General features: G+C 43.8%; 1 long non-coding RNA gene across 1 annotated transcript in view; it reads left to right on the top strand.

Moving 5' to 3' along the window:
• The first annotated feature begins 5012 nt into the window (after window positions 1-5012).
• The window catches only part of LOC147029635 (uncharacterized), a 94555-nt gene continuing 77564 nt past the window's right edge, over window positions 5013-22003 (top strand). Inside the window, exons 1-2 of the long non-coding RNA XR_015055993.1 lie at window positions 5013-6836; window positions 9172-9212. This is a non-coding gene — a long non-coding RNA (uncharacterized LOC147029635). The remainder of the gene's footprint in view (window positions 6837-9171; window positions 9213-22003) is intronic.

Below are 22003 nucleotides of genomic sequence, written 5' to 3'. Positions count from 1 at the left end.
AGGAGAAGAGTGTTCCTCCTCCCACATTATAAACTGGTTATATCCCCAGGTAGGAGAATAGTGTGCCTCCTCCCCACATAATAAACTGGTTATATCCCCAGGTCAGAGAACAGTGTGCCTCCTCCCCACATTATAAACTGGCGATATCCCCAGGTAGGAAAACAGTGTGCATCCTCCCCACATTATAAACTGGTTATATCCCCAGGTAGGAGAACAGAGTACCTCCTCCCCACATTATAAACTGGTTATATCCCCAGGTAGGAAAACAGTGTGCCTCTTCCCCACATTATAAACTGGTTATATCCCCAGGTAGGAGAACAGTGTGCCTCCTCCCCACATTATAAACTGGTTATATCCCCAGGTAGGAAAACAGTGTGCCTCCTCCCCACATTATAAACTGGTTATATCCCCAGGTAGGAGAACAGTGTGCCTCCTTCCCACATTATAAACTGGTTAGATCCCCAGGAAGGAGAACAGTGTGCATCCTCCCCACATTACAAACTGGTTAGATCCCCAGGAAGGAGAACAGTGTGCGTCCTCCCCACATTATAAACGGGTTAGATTCCCAGGTAGGAGAACGGTGTGCCTCCTCCCCACATTATAAACTGGTTATATCCCCAGGTAGGAAAACAGTGTTCTTCCTCCTCACATTATAAACTGGTTATATCCCCAGGTAGGAGATCAGTGTGCGTCCTCCCCACATTATAAACGGGTTAGATTCCCAGGTAGGAGAACAGTGTGCGTCCTCCCCACATTATAAACTAGTAAGATTCCCAGGTAAGAGATCAGTGTGCCTCCTCCCCACATTATAAACAAGTTAGATTCCCAGGTAGGAGAACAGTGTGCCTCCTCCCCACATTATAAACTGGTTATATCCCCAGGTAGGAGAACAGTGTGCCTCCTCCCCACATTATAAACTGGTTATATCCCCAGGTAGGAGAAGAGTGTTCCTCCTCCCCACATTATAAACTGGTTATATCCCCAGGTAGGAGAATAGTGTGCCTCCTCCCCACATAATAAACTGGTTATATCCCCAGGTCAGAGAACAGTGTGCCTCCTCCCCACATTATAAACTGGTTATATCCCCAAGTAGGAAAACAGTGTGCATCCTCCCCACATTATAAACTGGTTATATCCCCAGGTAGGAGAACAGAGTACCTCCTCCCCACATTATAAACTGGTTATATCCCCAGGTAGGAAAACAGTGTGCCTCTTCCCCACATTATAAACTGGTTATATCCCCAGGTAGGAGAACAGTGTGCCTCCTCCCCACATTATAAACTGGTTATATCCCCAGGTAGGAAAACAGTGTGCCTCCTCCCCACATTATAAACTGGTTATATCCCCAGGTAGGAGAACAGTGTGCCTCCTCCCCACATTATAAACTGGTTATATCCCCAGGTAGGAGAACAGTGTGCCTCCTTCCCACATTATAAACTGGTTAGATCCCCAGGAAGGAGAACAGTGTGCATCCTCCCCACATTACAAACTGGTTAGATCCCCAGGAAGGAGAACAGTGTGCTTCCTCCCCACATTATAAACTGGTTATATCCCCAGGTAGGAGATCAGTGTGCGTCCTCTCCACATTATAAACGGGTTAGATTCCCAGGTAGGAGAACAGTGTGCGTCCTCCCCACATTATAAACTAGTAAGATTCCCAGGTAAGAGATCAGTGTGCCTCCTCCCCACATTATAAACAAGTTAGATTCCCAGGTAGGAGAACAGTGTGCGTCCTCCCCACATTATAAACGGGTTAGATTCCCAGGTAGGAGAACAGTGTGCGTCCTCCCCACATTATAAACTAGTTAGATTCCCAGGTAAGAGATCAGTGTGCCTCCTCCCCACATTATAAACAAGTTAGATTCCCAGGTAGGAGAACAGTGTGCCTCCTCCCCACATTATAAACTGGTTATATCCCCAGGTAGGAGAACAGTGTGCATCCTCCCCACATAAACTGGTTCGATCCCCAGGAAGGAGAACAATGTGCTTCCTCCCCACATTATAAACTGGTTAGATTCCCAGGTAGGAGAACAATGTGCTTCCTCCCCACATTATAAACTGGTTACATCCCCAGGTAGAAGAACAGTGTACCTCCTCCACACATTAAAAACTAGTTAGATCCCCAGGTAGGAAAACAGTGTGCGTCCTCCCCACATTATAAACTGGTTAGATCCCCAGGTAGGAGAACAGTGTGCGTCCTCCCCACATTAAAAACTAGTTAGATCCCCAGGTAGGAGAACAGTGTGCCTCCTCCCCACATTATAAACTGGTTATATCCCCAGGTAGGAGAACAGTGTCCCTCCTCCCCACATTATAAACTGGTTATATCCCCAGGTAGGAGAAGAGTGTTCCTCCTCCCCACATTATAAACTGGTTATATCCCCAGGTAGGAGAATAGTGTGCCTCCTCCCCACATTATAAACTGGTTATATCCCCAGGTCAGAGAACAGTGTGCCTCCTCCCCACATTATAAACTGGTTATATCCCCAGGTAGGAAAACAGTGTGCATCCTCCCCACATTATAAACTGGTTATATCCCCAGGTAGGAGAACAGTGTACCTCCTCCCCACATTATAAACTGGTTATATCCCCAGGTAGGAGAACAGTGTTCCTCCTCCCCACATTATAAACTGGTTATATCCCCAGGTAGGAAAACAGTGTGCCTCTTCCCCACATTATAAACTGGTTATATCCCCAGGTAGGAGAACAGTGTGCCTCCTCCCCACATTATAAACTGGTTATATCCCCAGGTAGGAAAACAGTGTGCCTCCTCCCCACATTATAAACTGGTTATATCCCCAGGTAGGAGAACAGTGTGCCTCCTCCCCACATTATAAACTGGTTATATCCCCAGGTAGGAAAACAGTGTCCCTCCTCCCCACATGATAAACTGGTTATATCCCCAGGTAGGAGAACAGTGTACCTCCTCCCCACATTATAAACTGGTTATATCCCCAGGTAGGAAAACAGTGTTCCTCCTCCCAACATTTTTTTTACCTGCTTCTTCCCTCATTGCATCATTGCATCATTGGTTAGGCCTAAGTCACATTTGCCACGGCGGCCGTGGGGTCTCCAAAATCTACGGCCACTAGCAATTATACGGTGGCCGCAGTATTTCCACGGTCACACAATGTAGCAGTCACATATGTTTTTATTTTTTGGGGAGCCGCACGGCGTATTTATAAATTGTGGAGACCGAAAACGTCGGGGTGCCGTACGGTCTTTGATTTGATGTCGCAGGTGACCTTAAGGGGGCCCGGCGGCGGTCATATGATTTTCAAGGCAGACGAAAGGTGCCCGCAAGGCGACCGCAGGGGGACTGCAGGGGGCCCTAAGGCGAACGTGCCGCCAGACGGACGGTAACGAGTGGGTTTTTTTTTTTTTACCAGTTTTTTTTGTTTCGGCTTGTCAAATTGCTCCGGCGAACGTAGAAATGAAAAAAATTATAACTCCGCGTTATAATTCCACGACGACCCCGAAGGCCTGTAAAAGATAGCCAAACGGCGTAGGGCCACCCTGAGGCCACCGCAGAAACTCTGCGGCCGCCGCACGTTTCTGTAAATTCAGAGGGCGTACGGCCGCCGTATCCTCGCCGTAGAGCAAATGTGACTTAGGCCTAAGGGGCACAGCTATACCGCTGATGCAATGAGGAAAGATGCACCTATTTCCAGTACGCTGGTGCTCATTTAGCCAACCTCAGAAGGATGACAGGCTGAGTCAACCCCCTGTTAGTGTTAATTTAGAAGCCAATGGGGCTCAAACTCAGAATCTGAGGATCCCAAGCCACCACCCTAACCACTAAGCCAATGGCAGGTTTAGTCATGCGGTTATACTAGTTATACTAATAGTCACCTGGTTGTGAAGAGTTCACCATCTACTTTCTTTCCTGTGTTATAAATTGTTGTTCTGTCATACCTCTTTTAACGGAACCTCAACGAACATATTTTCGCTTGAAGGACGTGAAAATAACTGTATTGGTTCACGAAAAAAATATTTTCACGAAAAAAATGTGACCACTATATTTGTTATTGGTGTGTGTCTGTCTGTCTGTCTGTCTGTTGGGTCGTCGATCTAGTCGAAAAAAAAAATTCAATTTTTTTTTTTTTTTTTGAGATTTGTTCTACCCTTATTATCAGTATTTAAAATGGCGATTTCAGTTAATACAATGGCGATTTCAATGAAACTTGGTTGGTAGGTTCATACCATGACCTAGTTGTGTGCAAATGAGAACCATTGCTCTGGACATCATCGTTGCCTAGCAACGGGACTTTTAAATTTTAGAAAAATCATAAAAAATTTATTTTTTCGAAAATCTAAAATCGGGCCACGAGCGACTGTGGGCAGTACATTCAGCCATATTGTCAAAAATTTCCAGCCGGATCCTATGAAAACTGTCAGAGAAGATAGACTTTGAATGAACCCTGGTCGAAAACAATAAAAAACGAAGTTCGTTATATCTCAGAGACTATTAGTCAGATATACATAAAACTGGTATGGTAGGTTCATGGTATGTCCGAGTTATGTGTGAGAAAGAACCGTTACTATGGACCTCTCCGTTGCCTAGCAACGGCCGAAAAACCTCTAAATGTGGGGGTATTTTAACGAAAAAACAATCTGCAGCGTTAACCCTTAAAGCTACAATCATGAATTTTCTTGTGCTTAATCATCAGGTCATTTCCCATCGAACGGGCCCATCGCCTCAGGTTCTATTGGGTCGTCGACTACCCATGTCCGCCTACCGGCTTGTCTGTCTGTCTGTCCCTCTGTTCGGTCCAGTGCTCCGTTAATACAATGGCGATTTCGATGAAACTTGGTTGGTCGGTTCATACCATGACCTCGTTGTGTGCAAATGAGAACCGTTGTTATGGACACCACCGTTGCCTAGCAACGGGACTTTGAAATTTTTGAAATATCATTAAAAAATTATTTTTTTTAAAAATCGGGCCATGAGCGAATGTGGGCAGTACATTCAGCCATATTGTCAAAAATTTCCAGCCGGATCCTACGAAAAGTGTCAGGGAAGATAGACTTTGAATGAACCCTGGTCGAAAACAATAAAAAACAAAGTTCATTATATCTCAGAGACTATGAGTCAGATATACATGAAACTGCTATGGTAGGTTCATGGTATGCCCGAGTTATGTGTGAGAAAGAACCGTTGCCATGGACCCATCCGTTGCTGAGCAACTGCCGAAAAACCTCTAAATGTGGGGGTATTTTAACGAAAAAAACAATCTGCAGCATTAACCCTTGAAGCTGGAATCATGAATTTTCTTGTGCTTAATCCTCAGGTCATTCCCCATTGAATGGGCCCATCGTGTCAGGTTCTATTGGGTAGTCGACTCCCCATGTCCACCTACCAGCTTGTCTGTCTGTCTGTCTGTCCCGAGCATAGCTCCATGGGTTTTGATCCGATCCTGATAAAATATTGGTGGGAGGTTTATATCATGATCTAATTGTGTTTTCCTGAGAATGGGCGTGGTGCGCCCATTATGGGCGGGGCCACGCTAAAAAAAACGTGTTTTTAGGGGGTAGATGATTTAAATTTGCATCTTCTCCCAGGGGGTTTGTCGAATCTGACAGGGGTTTCGGTATTTGGTTAGCCCAATGGCACCTGCATAGCCCCACAGAGCTCGATTTTTCATTTTCGTCCCAAGGTCAAGGTCACGAACTTAGAAAATTGCGAATTTTGACGTAAAAATCCATCTTCTCCGAGGGGTTTGTCGAATCTGGCAGGGGTTTCGGTATTTGGTTAGCCCAATGGCACCTGCATAGCCCCACGGAGCTCGATTTTTCTTTTTCGTCCCAAGGTCAAGGTCACAAACTTAGCAAATTGCGAATTTTGACATAAAATAATACGACCGCCCAAACTTTGAGAGCTGGGATGACAATATTTTTTATGCATAATCTTGAGGTCATTCCCCACCTAAAGTCTTGAAACCATTTTGCTCTATCTCGAACACCTTGCCTGTGGCGCCCCCTTCAAGTTTCTTTTTACACTGATTTCATCAAAGTATGGATAATCCGATGAGTGTGAAATGCCATATAGCCTATATGACGTTATATTGTTCCTGGAATGTTCCAGAGGAAGTTTTGCACCAAAGGTCATAATCCTTGACCTTTGACCTTTAAAGTTCACAATGGTCAAATTTTCAAAGTTGTGGGAATCGAACCGGGTTTTCGACCTTCTTCGACGAACTAACTCCAATAAGCTATAGCACGTATCCTGTTTCCTTATTTTAATGTCCACAACATTGTTTTGTGACCTTCAAAGGTTATGCAAAGGTCAAATTTTGAAAGTTGTTGAACGAAACCGGGTTTTCGACATTTTGCAGCTAATAACCTGTTACTTGTACCACATCATGTTGATAATTTTTATAACTTGGTCAAACATTATCACATTGTCTCATCCTTGACTTCTGAAACAATCTACATCGTCAAATACCACTCGTGAACCATCGTCGTCTTCAGACTTGTAATATTTATTTTCGTGGTTCCGTTGAATTTGCGAATATGAATAACCGAGAGAATCTCTTAAACTAAGGATTTATTACAAAATGTAAGCTCCAGATTTGAAGGTATCAGCAGCTCCGACTCCCCAAAAAGTGTTGATTTGTCCAATTCGGACATTGTACGGGCGTTTACGGGTCCATCGTTGTATCAACGGCAATTGGTAATCGCTTGCCAAGCCAGGCGTTCCGTTGGAGTGCTTGAGTGATTAAGCCCAGGTGTGCCTCCCCAGGTAGGTCATTACCTAGCTGACGTCATTACCCAGCTGAGCAGTACAGTTCGTGTCCCGATCGGGATGTTCAGTCGACAGTTTCTCCAAGGCAGAGGTACATATGGGTAGACGTGGATCTGTACGGACCCTCCGTGGGTGTTTGGACATGCCATGCCTGTTACCGGTGCCGTGGTGGCAAAGTTTCATCCCTTATCTTATGGAGGTTCTATCAGGTTTTCCTTTGTCCTCACACCTGTTTCTAAAGCATTTGGTTATCGGATTTGCTTTGTTTCCCTTTGTGGTAAATGGTAAGTGTAAATGTGGTAAAGCAGGTAAAATGTTTCCCTTTGTGAGTTTCAAAGTAAAATATATTTGATAACACCCGATTTCTGAGCCGGTTGCCGTTATTAACGTGGTTTCTAAATTACCGAGACAAATTTTTACCACCCGTCACACGCAGCTGTTAATAAAGATTAATGTTCGTGATCATATCCTTGAAATGTCTACATCAATGTGACGTTGTTTTTCGGTGAAAGCTACTCAAGGTTTCTGGGTTGTGTACAGTACGTACTGTAGTTGGTAATCACACTCACTCCAACCTTACGATTCCCGAAAAATTGCCGATACCGGCCAAGCGTGTGTGTGTGTGTGTGTGTGTGTGCCTGTGTGTGTGTGTGTGCCTGTGTGTGTGTGTGTGCCTGTGTGTGTGTGTGTGCCTGTGTGTGTGTGTGTGCCTGTGTGTGTGTGTGTGCCTGTGTGTGTGTGCCTGTGTGTGTGTGCCTGTGTTTGTGTGTGTCTGTGTGTGTGTGCCTGTGTGTGTGTGCCTGTGTGTGTGTGCCTGTGTGTGTGTGTGCCTGTGTGTGCGTGCCTGTGTGTGTGTGTGTGCCCGTGTGTGTGTGTGCGTGTGTGTGAGCGTGCCTGTGTGTGTGTGTGCCTGTGTGTGTGTGCGTGTGTGTGTGTGCCTGTGTGTGTGTGTGCGTGCCTGTGTGTGTGTGTTCCTGTGTGTGTGTGCGTGCCTGTGTGTGCGTGCCTGTGTGGGTGTGTGTGCCTGTCTGTGTGTGTGTGTGCCTGTGTGTGTGTGTGTGTGTGTGCCTGTCTGTGTGTGTGTGTGCCTGTCTGTGTGTGTGTGTGTGTGCCTGTCTGTGTGTGTGTGTGCCTGTCTGTGTGTGTGTGTGCCTGTCTGTGTGTGTGTGTGCCTGTCTGTGTGGGCCTGTCTGTGTGTGTGTGTGTGTGTGTGTGTGTGGGCCTGTCTGTGTGTGTGTGTGTGTGGGCCTGTCTGTGTGTGTGTGTGTGGGCCTGTGTGTGGGCCTGTCTGTGTGTGTGTGTGTGTGGGCCTGTGTGTGGGCCTGTCTGTGTGTGTGTGTGTGGGCCTGTCTGTGTGTGTGTGTGTGGGCCTGTCTGTGTGTGTGTGTGTGGGCCTGTCTGTGTGTGTGTGTGTGGGCCTGTCTGTGTGTGTGTGTGTGGGCCTGTCTGTGTGTGTGTGTGTGTGTGTGTGTGTGTGTGTGTGTGTGTGTGTGGGCCTGTCTGTGTGTGTGTGTGTGTGTGTGTGTGTGTGTGTGGGCCTGTCTGTGTGTGTGTGTGTGTGTGTGTGTGTGTGTGTGTGTGTGGGCCTGTCTGTGTGTGTGTGTGTGTGTGTGTGTGTGGGCCTGTCTGTGTGTGTGTGTGTGTGGGCCTGTCTGTGTGTGTGTGTGTGTGTGTGTGTGTGGGCCTGTCTGTGTGTGTGTGTGTGTGTGTGTGAGTGTGTGTGTGTTGTGTCCGTGTGTATGTGTGTGAGTGTGTGTGTGTGTGTGTGTGTGTGTGTGTGTGTGTGTGGGCCTGTGTGTGTGTGTGTGTGTGGGCCTGTCTGTGTGTGTGTGTGTGTGTGTGTGTGTGTGTGTGGGCCTGTCTGTGTGTGTGTGGGCCTGGGCCTGTCTGTGTGTGGGCCTGGGCCTGTGTGTGTGTGTGTGTGTGTGTGTGTCTGTGTGTGAGTCTGTGTGTGAGCCTGTGTGTGGGCCTGTGGGTGGGCCTGTGGGTGAGCCTGTGGGTGAGCCTGTGTGTGGGCCTGTGGGTGGGCCTGTGTGTGGGCCTGTGTGTGGGCCTGTGTGTGGGTGTGTGTTGGCGTGTGTCTGTGTGTGTTGCCGTGTGTCTGTGTGTGTGTGTATGTTGCCGTGTGTCTGTGTGTGTGTGGGCCTGTGTCTGTGTGTGTGTGTGTGGGCCTGTGTCTGTGTGTGTGTGTGTGGGCCTGTGTCTGTGTGTGTGTGTGTGGGCCTGTGTCTGTGTGTGTGTGTGTGTGTGTGTGCGCCTGTGTCTGTGTGTGTGTGTGTGGGCCTGTGTCTGTGTGTGTGTGTGTGTGTGTGTGGGCCTGCGCGTGCGCCTGCGCCTGTGCCTGTGCGTGACAAATTTCTGGAATCGTAGGTTAATTGTGTTTTTTATTTTTGTTTTGTTTTTATGTTTATCTGCCACACTTCCAGTTTCTCTTGACAAGTTTCTCTCTGGCTTCAACCTCCAGCACGTAAGTGGACCAGATCGGCTTTTTCTTTCAAATTGTAATCCATTTTCATAGGTGCTATCCGGACAAAAAAAAAAAAAACAATTAACATGATTCCAGAATTTTGTTACACCCTGTATATCAATCACTCGATACAACACCATGGTTACCATTCATAGCTGAACCAAGATTTTCATAGCTGAAAATCTGTTCTTTAATGCCAACTGAAGGTATGAACCAGTTTGTAAATTTCTTCAATTCAAGAACAGGTAGACCAATGTAAAAAAAAAATATTGTGGAATAAGTAGTGGTTGGCTTTCAAATTGTGACTGCAGTGGTGGAGTTTCATCTTGTATGAAATTTATCGTGTAATTTGATTACTGAATGTTGTTGCCATTACTCGAGTGAATGTGACCTTCTCCATTATAGGCCCAAATGCTTCGAATAGCATTTGTACCTATAATGGAGCAAGTGACAAATCTGCAATGTCCCTGAACATGTCATTGAAATCTGGATAGCAATTCCAAAGTTATTGTTGGGTTGGATAAACACAATATTTTGTGCAATGATACAATAAAATTTACTAAATCCACTCAAATTTAATGAATTATTTTGTGCTTGAAAAAGCAAATTCATGTATCGGCCGCAATATCAAAATTGATCCATTTGTGCTGTCAACACCACTACCATGTGATCATCTTTTTTTCATTAGAAGCCAAGGTGGTGGGTGCATCATGTGAAAAATTGATGAATGATAATTGGATTTGCACGTTGCTAATTTCATCTTGAATGATGCTGGTCTATTCCATTTAAATGTAGTTAATTAATGCATTAATTCAGTGTGCCGGCCAATCAGCATCGTATTGATGCGGCATTGCCATCTTGAAACTTTTATCATAAAAAGTTGTCATAAAGATATTTTATGATATGGAAAAGAATAAACATCTTTATCAAGATGACATGACGGTTGGGGAATGAAAATGAGGAATATTGGAGACAAGGCAAGGCAGGAGCATTTTACATTGAGAGTTGTTACCTCCACCACCAAAGATGCACGGAGGTGATGTTTTCACCCCTCTTTGTCTGACTCTGTCTGTCTTTCTGTTTGTCTACCGATTTGGCTGTTTGTCAGCAAGATATCTCAAAAAGTTATGGATGGATTCAGACGAAACTTTCTGACAATAAATGCCAACGAACACTGAAACAAGAATTGAACAAGACAATAGATATTTAACAATGCAGAGCCTCACCAGGGTATATAGTTTACATTAAATATGAGCATCAACAATCTCTATTAAAGTAGATCTATATGCATGCATGCACTCACCAACACATAGAGCGGTTGCAACAACTTCTCCTGTTCCTTCAGGAACAGGAAGTGTGAATAAGGAAATATAATCTGTTAAGTTTCAAATATAGTCCTCGTCCTGTCCACACAAGTTTGGTGTGTGACAAGGACTAATTGATTTGATTTTAGTGAATATCCGGAACTGGATGCGGATACAATATATTTTTTTTCAAGTGATTCTTCACCATTGAGAGATATAAAATATCTCTATCAAAATATACACCAAAAACAAAAGACAATATGAGAGCTCAAAAAGTTGTGGACGAGTTATGACAAAACTCTTTGGATGAGTTGGGTTTGTGACAAGAACAAGCCGCTTCGATTTTGGTTCAGGTCTGGATCCAGATCAGGTCTGAAGGGCAAATTGGTTCGATTTTGGTGAAGATCTGAATCTGGATACTAGAATTTTTTAATTTTGTAAAGTAATTCTTTACCATTGAGAGATAGGGAAAAAAACGATGTAGTACTGTATAGCATGACATTTCAAAAATGTATTTGGCCCGATATGTTCTCGTGGATTAGGCAATACGTGGCGGAGGTATGTGCTCTACCGAGTGCCCTTCCAGTTTCCACATGGAATTGTCTTCTGGGGAAGGTGGTAGCAGCACAAAAAGTTGATTTGTCTGAACTGGTTTTGGATAAGTGCTTTGAAGCAATGGGCATATAGAGGGGTACATGGATTTGTAAGTATAGCTCCGGTTAGTGTATAATTGAGTTATGAAGTCCGTAGGTTGGATATGTCCCATTGCTTTGCAAATGTATCAATTATGTTGAGTGGAAATTTGTAGTTCAATGTTTTGTGTTGTGGGGAGGAGTAATGGGAGGGGAGCAGCACTTGGACAATGCATCTGTGGCTTGTTGTGCGAATGTGTCGATTTCAAGGACTTGATAGGCCGTGAGTGGCCTCCTCCTGTGTCTGGGTATCCTTGTGTAGGTATTCTTGTGTTGAGGTGAGTCAATAATTCAAGTGAATTTCCTGCTAAATACGCTTCACCGGGAAGGGAAGACATTCTTTTTTTTTTTTTTTTAGATCCTCGTGGAGGATCTCCACGTTGTTGTTCTTCATCTTCTTCTTGTGGACTTTTTTTTTGTTTCACAGCCTACATTTTTCATCGAAACTTCCTGAAACTTGGCGTATATATGTAAAAATACCCTGCGCAGACAGTAACAATCTCCGATTTTGAAAATTCCTCCGAGAAAAAAAAAGTTATGACGTCAAAATATCTCCGCTAATGGAAATCGCCTAAAAATTATCTCTGAAACAAGGTGAGGTTTTTGAATTCTGTTTGTGGGAATCGAACAGGGCATAAGCAGAGATGAATTACCGCACATATGATACATCACTATGACGTCATATCAATTTTTATGACGTCATTCCTATTTTTTGACATTTTTTGTTTCACAACCCAGAGTTTTCATCGGATCTTCGTGAAACTTGCCATGTCTATGCAGAAAGCCCACGCGCAGGCAGTAACCATCTCCGATTTTGGAAATTCTTCCCAGAAAAAGTTGACATGATAATATCGCCGCTAATGGCAATCGCCTATACCATTATCTCCGAAACTATGCAAGCTGTTTGAATTTTGTTTGCGGGAATCAAGCCGGGCATTAGCACAGATAATTTATCGCAAACCTGACGCATCACAATGACGTCATATTAGTTTTTATGACGTCATCATTAAGAGGACGAGGATCTTAGCTCATTTGTGCTTGTTGAGACAAAGTGTCCTTGCACATCTGCACTTTTTCGACCATTTCACAACAGTATCGATGCTCTGGAAATTAAATGATGTCCTTTGCTCCCTGATCCATTCCTGCACCATCCCTTGGACTTCGTCGTCCTCACTGTCATTTCGACCTTGGTTGCTTACTTCATCGGACCAAATAGATGAAAATTTAGGAAACAGATCTGGGATGGCAGCTTATGTTGTCGATTTGTTAGTCCATCAATGCTGGCCATGTCTTCGTTGGCGGCAGACACTGGTCCAACCAGGACATCCTTCAGCACGCACACACACGCGCACGCACGCGCACGCGCACGCACGCACACACACACACACACACACACACACACACACACACACACACACACACACACACACACACACACACACACACACACACACACACACACACACACACACACACACACACACACACACACACACACACACACACACACACATACATACATACATACATACATACATACATACATACATACATACATACATACATACATACATACATACATACATACATACATACATACATACATACATACATACATACATACATACATACATACATACATACATACATACACACATACACACACGCGCACACACACACACACTTCAAAATCATTCACACCATGTGTATACATTTTTCCATCGCAATGACATGGAGTTCATACCTTATCGTGCAGTCTTTCTCCTATGAGTATCACACCATTTAAAACCTTCATTAAGCAAACACCTGATGATGACTCATTGCTCTGTAATCCTGAACTTTTAGATGCAGTGGGGTAGACATCTTTACAGCATGATTTCTTTGCCCACCAATGGTGAAGTCGGGTACTAAGTGGTCAACAAATGACACTCCTGTGAGAAGCATCATTTTCTGGAGACATAACTGTGCCACAATGTTGTGCCCCCTCAAGGTTGGAGAAGAATTTTGTAATTTGTTCATGGTGCCGGTGATAGCTCACCTACACGTTGTGAAGGACACCGTGGGTCTTTAATGTCCACCAACTCATGCTGGCAGATGGGGAGCCCAGTTTAATGTCCATCTGCTCAGGAATGGCAAACACATTGAATAATTGTGCTTTATGCTTCATATCATGGTTCTTGGAAGTATTATGAGTCATGAAGGTGAATTGTGTTCTATTGTGTTCAAGTATATCATTAAATTTAAATAAAATAGATTTTGAAATGTTGGAGAAAAAAAAACTTTTTTCGGAAGTTTACAACCATTGCTGCAGTGTCAATGGTTGAGACATAATTTTCTCTGAAACCGCTGAACAAAAAATTCAAATTTGGCATAAGTCACCACTTCCTCATAGAGTACATAGGGTGATAATGATTACCTCATCGATGAAGTGGTATTCAAACCATAATTGATTGAATTGACATCCTTATCCAAAAATGTTATTGCAACTGCTTGTCCAATCGCTGAGAAACTTTAAACATAGTTGGGACTTCCCATGGAGAATATCTTCATGCGAACTCTGTCACCCCCTTCCTTGCTCTTCCTCACCCCCGTCCCACCTCTTCTCTCTCCCCATCTCTCTCTCTCTCTCCTCCTATCTCTCCCCATCCCTCTATCTTTCTCTCATTCCCACCCCCTTCCTCACACATTCTCCTTCTCGGAGTGTATAGCTACATGTGTTGAGGGTGCCGCTATCCCACTCCCCTCCTCACCCCTCCTCTCTCTCCCCCTCCCTCTCTCTCCCCTCTCTTTTCCCCACGCCTCACTCTTTCTCTCACCCCCTCCTCATACAACCTTCCTCCCAGAGTATGGCAATGTATGGTGAGGCATCACTCTCCCCACTTCCTCACTCCCCCCCAACTTCCTCACTCCCCCTTCCTCACAACCCAAACCTCCTCTCTCCCCTCCCTCCTCTCTCTCCCTTTTTCCCACTCGCTCCTCCCCCTTCCTCGCTCCCACTTTCTCTCCCTCTCTCTCTCCCCCCCCCCCTTTCCCCTCCTCTCTCTTTCTCTCACCCACACCAGCCTCCTCACACCCCTCCCTCCTGGAGTATATCATGACGTGATGAAGCATCGCTGTGCCCCTCCTTCCTTGCCCCCTCCTCACTCATCCCTCCCATTCCTCACTCCTCCTCTCTCCCCCCTCCATCTCTCTCTTTCTTTCTCTCACTCCCCCTGCTCTCCTCACACACCCTCCCTCCCGGAGTGTATAGCGATGTGTGATGAGACATCACCCTTCCCCGTTTGTTCACTCTACCCCTCCCTTCCCTGCTATGCCCCTTTCTTTGCTTCCCTCCTCCTCCCCTCCTCCTCATTCTCCCCTCTCCCTCCTCACTCCCCACCCTTCCTCTCTCTTCCACCCCGCTCCCCCTCTGCCCTCTCTCCACCCTCTTTCTCTCTCCCATCGCCCCCTCTCTTATTTGTCCCGTCAGTGAAGCGAGGGGTGGTATCTGCGAGTTTGAAACTAATGACTCTGATGCAATGTCTGTCTATGAGGCACCAGGGTGACACTTTGTAGTCAGGCCAAGAATCAAAACTACATATGCAACCTATGAGCAATCCTATCAACCCAAGCTCCTTTGACCTCAAAATCGTATCTTGAGTGAATTAAGTTGGCATCTCAAGCATGTTTGTGGCAAATGGCAAATGTTTTCAGGCAGTCGGTGTTTCGGAGGAAGACTCATAGATTTGAAACGGATGTGCATAACAACACTAGGATTGGCTGTGTTGATAAAAGGCTCAAAAATAGATGACGTAAATATAATCTAGACGAGATTTCATAAAATCGAGGCCAAACCCAATCCAACTTAATTATGGGACTTTCGTGATGAGGTACTCCGCCCCAGAATACTTGGGGTGCATGCTCACAAGCCCCAGTAATTACCGATGTTTGTTGCATGTGAACTGCTACAGTAAGTACATGCCTGCACGGTAAGGATTGTTACCTAAAATCGCTCACAAGGCTTCCAAAAGAAGCCAAAAATACTTGGAAAAGTACCTGAGAGGTGGGCCTCTGCCCAACGAAAGAGCCGGAGGAAGACATCATATCTGGTTTGGGCGCTTCTGAATACCGATGGGACGGTCATCTCTTGGGCTTGTAAATGAATACATAGGAAGAATGATTATATTGTTGTGGTTCTGGAAACCACATCCCTCCAACACCAATAGCAGCCAACAAACAGTGGTTCCCAGTCAGTTATTTCATTAATATACGTTCAGATAGACCCTTCCTTCTTGTCTTGTGGTTCGAACGGACAGTGCATTGTGTAAATCTCATAGCTAGTTCTGATCAAACCTCTGAACTTCATTCCTACTCTTTCTTTTTCTCTATTCCTGAAGTAAATCCAAGCAAGGGGTCCGTGCGAGGCCGGCAGTACCCGCACGTACTGTACGGGGCATGCTCGATGGTGGGCTGACCACGCGTTCAATGGTGGACTTGCACGCAGCCCGTGATACTTTATCATCGTACAGAACGGGGCACGAATAACACGGATCTTTGGTCGGTTCTGGGCATGGGGTTACAATAACGTCTCAACATCGACCAAAAGGTCAACGTTGGCCCGAAGTCACCAACTAAGGAGGTATTTCTAAAATCCTCAATTTTCATCTCGTTGACTTGAAATTTGAAGAGGATTTGCATATCAGCTTACTGAATTCAACCACCAATTATTTTTGAGGTCAACATAGGCCGAAAGGTCAACATAGGCCGAATTTCTAAAATTGTCAATTTTCATCTGATTGGCTTGAAATTGGGTGATTGAGTTCAACCACCAATTATTTTTGAGGTCAAATTTGTTTTATGGATTTTTCATGTATCGTGCTCTACAGGACATACTATTGGGTCGCCGAAATAGGTGACCCTTATTGTCAGTAATTCTGTCTTTGTTTGGATGTTTGTTCGTTTGTTATCAGCATAATTGGTAGTAAACGTGGGCGGATTTTGACAAAACTCGGGTGGTAGGTACATCTTATGACCTGGTGCTTTGGAAATTGTGATGGTTGCTCGGGACACTTTGGTTCCCTAGCAGCAACCAAAAAACCTTCAAAATCGCTACCGTTCACGCAAAATCAATTCCGAAAGCCATTACCCCACGTAGGGTTAAGAAATTTGGCACGAATGATCTACAGGTGATGCTCTATCAAATCTATTCCGGTTTTTGTGATATGTGGAATACTTTATCCGCAGCGCCCATACAATTAGGGTATGCTCTAAAATTGGCGAAAATTGAAGGCCCCCAAGCGACCAGGTGAGTGTATCGATACGAATGAAACTTTGCAGGTTCATGGTATTCAATGAGTGCTACAACTTTGCCTCAGGACATATTGACCGATTTTGCTTAGGTCAGGGGTCAAAGGTCAATTAGTGCAAAAATCGATAATATGCGAGAGCTGGAGGTGCCTTCGCGCCAAATGCTGCTACTCCTTGGGTTATGGTCCGATGGTCATGAAAATTCACACTAATCGTCTGGAATACATTGTGCACAAACAATTGAGCCGGATTTTCGATTTATATCTTTGTTCACCAACAGCACCCCCTTGAACTTTGGGGATTTCCGATTTCAAACCGCATTTTTGGTACTTTTCATTCAAATGGATACCCAGTATTTATCATTAGATGGAACTGGATGAGATGTGATATACATAATCTTAAGGTGATTCCCTATCCGCTGTATGACATCCATTTTGCTCTATATCTTATAGTTTCCATGCTCGGCGACCCATTGCCGCCTACCGGCTTGTTCTATCTTTGTTTGTTTGTCTGTCTGTCTGTCTGTCTGTCTGTTTATCACGTACAGGTCACAATTCTAAACCGATCATCATGAAACTTTACCAAGTTGTTGAGGTCATCTCATTTGAGAAGCCTTTTGATTTTGATGTCAAAGGTCAACTCGAGGTCAGATTTCTAAAATCGTCATTTTCATCTGATTGACTTGAAATTTGAACAAGATTTTCATATTGCATCACTAATTTGGGAAACCAACTATTGTTGAGATCAAAAGGTCAAAGTTCAACTCAAGGTCAAACTTCAAAATCTTCTTTTCTGAAGTGGCTGATCAGATTGAGGCAAAACTTTACATGTATGACCGCCAACACATGAGGAACAAAACGTTCTCACATCTAATGTCATAGGTCACATGGTTTGGCAGCCATATTGGATTTACCCTAAAACCCATAAAAAATCTTCTCCAGAACGACTGGGCAGATTGAGGGGAAACTTCATAAAATGTTCGCCAAGCCTTGGGGATACGAAAGTATTCACAAATAATTGATAGGTCGCATAGTCTGGCAGCCATAGTGAATTGAGCAAAAATCTTTTTTTTAATTCTTTCTCTTGAACCGCTTCATCAATTAATGTGAAACTTCACAATTATGATGTAGTGTTGATGCGAAATACAGGTTTTAAATTTCAATATGATTGGATGCATGGTGTAGCAGCCACAATTATTAATTTTTTTGACATGGGTTATTTTTCATTTTTTTTTTTTTTTTTTTTTTTTTTTTTTTTTTTTTTTTGGCTCACTTGGCTGTGCCTGGATGGATTTGAGGGTAGCGGAGTTGCGGCAGAAACCAGAATCCTATCCAGGTTCCTACTGATGAATTAATCTTTGCTTTTTGCTTGTTCGGGTTCCTTCTGATGACTCCAATGCAGGGCTGTACCTACTTGGTCTTCCATTTGATTTGAACTGAATTCATTTTCATTCCATTCCGATTTCCATCCATCCATCCATATTCCCTGCTTTGTGATTTTCCTCGATCTTCTTTGCAATTGTTGGGGCCAAGTCTGTGCTAAGTTGGGACCATAATCTGTGTAGAGCGTTGGTGCTGCCAAAGCAGTCTCCTTGGCTATTGGACACAATCCTGGACAGGTCGCCATGCTGGCACTCATTTTTGCCTACTTCGGAAGGTTGACGGGCAGAGTCAACGCCACCTGGTATTAATTCAAAAGCCGAGTGGGATTTCAACTCAGGAGCCTCGGATCCCAAGCCCACCACCCTAACCATTAAGCCAACACCAGGCATATTCTAAATTCAGTTGAATAACAACAAACGTCACGGGTCAGGGTGAAGTGTTGCATCAAAGCGGGACGTCCTGGTACCCGGTCATCACTGCCAGCAATTATAAAGTGGCAGTTCTAGTTATGTCTATTATTAATTAAGTAACACACCAGCATACCAACACCACACAAAAAAACAAGTCCTGACGAGGGTCTGCAATCTCTGATTGCTCTTTTTCGTGTTGGTTATGCAATACGCTAATTTTATGCATTTTGCACAGAAACGTGCTATTCTTGACATTGGATACATGACATTGCATGAAAATTGTACAGTATCAAAGAATTGTTTCTCGAGTTGAAAATCACAATGCTTACTTATTATAACCCTTATTCACATGTGTTTGTTGTACATAAACATATGCAAAATTGCAGTTTTTAAAATTGCATGTGACTACTAATTGCCATGTGACACTTGAACGGAAAATCCAATTTGGACGTATGTGGTGTAAAAATGTGTGCAAGACCATCGAGCAAAAAAAGTCGTGAGAGGAGAATTTGAAATCCGCAGTGGTTGCGAAAAATATCAGAAATACAATAATTACAATAATGGATTAATATTTATCCTGAGAGCCTCTCTTTGCCCCCCCTCCCCCTCCCCCACCCCCACCGACCACCCAGTGCAGTTAGAGTTAAAGCTCCCATTCCCACTTATACTTCTTCAATCACGGAAAGAAAGGCTTTCAAAATAGGCACCTTGAAGATTAAATGGTCACAAATTTTGGTTCCAACATAAATTGATCATTAGCTTTCTAACAGCACCATATTTATTATTCTACAACAGACGGATGGATGCTTCTCCTTTTATTAATCGATCAGGAACAAGTGCGATTGGGAGAATTAACACCTGGAAGAGAAGTGGCAGGTGACTTAGCCCCAAGAATTACAAAGAAGCTCGAGGAAAATCACAAAGCAAATTATCAATAAATGTACGTTAAAATTTTGAAGAATGACAAAAGGACGTGAAGAATGATTCAAAAAAGGATTGGACCCACTGGATGAAGATGGACCACTGGAATGGTGAGGAGAACGCCAACTGCATTGGGATGGAAAACGAATTGTGATAAAGATCAAGGCTATTTATTACATCTGTAAACAAACAGAATGACACAAACAAGCTTTAAGAAAATGGAAGTATTGATTCAAAAAGAACAGGTGCACAAGATTCTGCAAAGTCCTCAAAGAAAGCACGACTCATTTGCTTTCAGGATGTAAATCACAAAATGCTCAAATAACTGTATAAACGCAGAAAGACGTGCATAATAATGCATTGGCATTTGTGAAACGCCTTGAATGCCGCCCACCCTCACCCCCACTGAAAAGCAAGAGAAGCATGTCACAGAAAAAAAAAAAGATCGATAATTAGGACATAACACTCACGTGTGACCTGACAATTCCATCAAGCAAAACCACAAGCATCATGCTCGAGACATTGAAAACAAAACAGTACCACCAGATATAGTACTCAGAAATAAGACAGAAAGAAAGGATGCAAATTGATAATGAAAAATAATGATAGCAAATCACTTTGGTCTGAGTTAGCAGCTGGATCGGTGTAACTAAACCAGTCAGTAGCTGGACTTCAAAAATGGCGTGAATATTAGTTTGAAACCCAATGAAACTCGACCTCACAACAGTAGTACTCATAACAACTGAAGCGGTAAAGAAACCATCTCTTCGACCATTCATTCGAACGATGTACCATGAAATACCACAACTCCTTGAAGCTTTTTAAGGTTCAGTGACAATACTTAAAAGAGACGAGTTAAGATGCCTTGATAAGGAAAACCTGAAAATATTCCTCTCCTTAAACTTGAAAACATCAAAACTTAAAACCTGAAAAATGAATATGGATATCTTCGGTCTCAGGAGGGGGCTCGGTTCACCTTCGGATGGCCACTTAAGGAGACTACAACAAACATGAGTTGAAGACCATTCGTGTTGTGATTACACACCTTTCGCCAGTGTTTAGCTAACCACGTGGATCACTTTTTCTTTCTTACGAAGGAGAATGGGGGCACCAATAAAGCGTGGAAGGAACACAAAAGGATGTTTAATTGCTTGATAATTAGAAAGCGCAAAGGGACTGACATTGAGTTACAATCCATCACCATCAGGACACCGTAGTGAAGACCGCGAGCAGTGACGGCTGTATCACTCAAAGGAGAAGAGACACTTGAAGTCCACACATCGTTGCATAAGCAACGGGTGGAGCCATAAGTAAAAATGTTTGTTCGTCCTCTGTATGGACACTTGCTTCGAGGTGATCGGCCATTTTGCAAGATGACCTCCAAATGACCTTCAAAGGTTGAGGACCTGGAAGATGTTCACGTATTTATCAGATAACTGAAATGCATTCACGATTCTTGCCTTAATTGTTGAAGATATCATCAATCAAAATGTATTTCTATAACCGGATGCACTCTTTAAAAAAAAGGGAACACTTGAAGGACATTCATGCTCTTCTTTTGAACTGTGGGGATGAAGAGGTGTTTTGTGGTTAGCAGAAGAAAAAGGATGACATGAAAGCGTTTTTCTCTCAGGCTGCGTTAACCCTGTTTTCTGTTGGTCACTGGCATGCCATGTGGAATGCAAGCGCCCTGTATTGGATTCAGCCAACGAATCATGTTTCACCGGCATCCTTTGGGAGATGGGGGAACGAGAGGTTTGGTCAGGAGGGAGGGGGTGAGGGGGAAGGGAATGCAGTTCAAAACAGGCAAAAAATGCGCTCAAGGAGAAAGAGAAAGCGTAAGATGGGCCGAGAAAAGTGTGGGTGGAGGTGATGTCCGTATGAGCGTAATGGAAGCCGGTGAGGTACAGATGAGAGAAAGAATGATGGTGGGGGCAGGGATGGGGTTGTGGGATTTTGTCTGCATTTATTCCACTGTTTGTTATTCTGTAGATTCCCTGGAGGCGATTCCAGCAGAGAAAACCTTCCTGACAAGCGCTTCGACCAATTCCACATCTAAAAATCTCTGAAAGCGATTCACAAGGAGAGAGACAATTAATTGAGGAAAGGCTTCTAAAATCTCTGAACAGATTCTAAAGGCGAAGAGGGATTGAAATCGGAGCTATGTGAATATTTGAGTAATAAATGCTATATGCAGAACATTTTATTGCCTTGCACCCCCTCTCTTCGCCCGATACACCCGCTACACCAGATCGACCACCATGATGCTGACACTCGGAACCCTTAATCAAACTTATAAAGATGAAAACAGCTCCTTGGAGATATCCTTCACTACATCGCACTATAATTTGTGTAGATTGCAGTGCTTCAAAATCAAATGTAATCCAGCCATTTGAGTGACTTGGCAGTAAATCAGCCGGGAGGGAAATGGGGGAAAGAAGCAATAGATTTTGTTCTGCAATAATAAAGCAGATTGATGAGGAACATGGTGATGCAAATGAGGAGAAAATGAATTTTTATGACGTGGAAGACAGGTGCAAATGCACACACAAACACTAATATACATATATATATATATATACATATATATATATATATACATTCGATTTGTACAACAAATTTTAAACATGCATTTTAATAAAATAGACATTATCAAATAGGCCATGGGCTAGATAGGGCCATCGTGCACCCCCCCCCCCCACCTCCCAACAAAACTATGTTTTTTTGAAGTGTCTGGATATACTGAATACGAATTTGAATGTTAAAATTGAAAATATTGGGATGTACTACCTGTTT

The sequence above is a fragment of the Eptatretus burgeri genome, chromosome 3, assembly GCF_056783735.1.
Source record: "Eptatretus burgeri isolate ZD-2024b chromosome 3, Ebu_testis_v1, whole genome shotgun sequence".
Taxonomy (NCBI): Eukaryota; Metazoa; Chordata; class Myxini; order Myxiniformes; family Myxinidae; genus Eptatretus; species Eptatretus burgeri.
Note: the sequence above shows the minus strand (reverse complement) of the source record. Positions and strands in the feature narration are given on the sequence as shown.